The sequence below is a fragment of the Pteropus medius genome, unplaced genomic scaffold (genome assembly GCF_902729225.1).
Source record: "Pteropus medius unplaced genomic scaffold, Ma_sr-lr_union100, whole genome shotgun sequence".
NCBI lineage: Eukaryota > Metazoa > Chordata > Mammalia > Chiroptera > Pteropodidae > Pteropus > Pteropus medius.
The window spans coordinates 7,480,089-7,481,056 of record NW_024342474.1 but is presented as its reverse complement, the minus strand read 5'-3'; positions in this window follow the sequence as shown (position 1 = coordinate 7,481,056).

Sequence of the window (968 nt, the reverse complement as noted above, 5' to 3'; positions counted from 1 at the left end):
CTAAAATTTAATACTAACAATAGTCAAAATACCAAAGCTTACTAATGAAACTTTAAAATTCAGAATCCAATATTTTGCTTTATTTCTGTTAGGGGTACACTTGCATCCCTTTGCAATTAAGTAAGTTACATTGGGCAGAAGAAAAACAGATTAAAGAGAGCATAACTGGGAAAGTCTATTGGTGTATGTTTTGGTTGAAAAACATGCTTCCCTCCTATTCTTACATGGCTGACTTTTTCTTGGCATTCAGGTCTCAATTCATAAGTTTCTTCCTCTGAGAGGACTTCCTTGAATGCTCTAAGGCATTTCCTGCTGTCACTTTCTGTCCTCACACTGCTTTATTTTCTGTGTGGCACTCTCACTCTTTAATATTTCTTTTCTTTTCTTTTTTTAAATACTAAACTATTTTTTTAGAAGCAGAATTAAAATTTTTTTTCAATTGCAGATGACAGTATTATATTAGTTTCAGGCATACAGCATAGTGAGTAGACATTTATATAACTTATAAAGTGATCACCTTGATAAGAATAAGTCTAGTACTCCCCTCACATCATACATAGTTACTACAATGTTATTGATTGTAAATATTTGTCAAATGAATGAAAGGATAAAAGAAAAAACACGAGACATGGTTAAGCAGCTCACCAAGACATACAGACTGTGTAAGGTGAAAGAAACTCTTTCTGTGTAGTGCCATGTTGAAAATTGACAGGGGACCACACAGTAGACAAAGGGCTGAGCAGATTTCAAGGCTAGAAGGTTGGTATTTTTTGATCATTTATGTGGAAAACTGGGACTCAAGAGTTTGGGGTTTACATCTGCTCTATCTCCAACTCACTGAGTGACTACGGTACAAATCGTTAACTTCTGCAAGCATTAGTTTCTCCATCTGTGTGGCATTATTGGCTAGTTTAAACATTTAGAAAACTTCATTGGCAAATATGCCTCTATTTATGCCATTTCTTTCT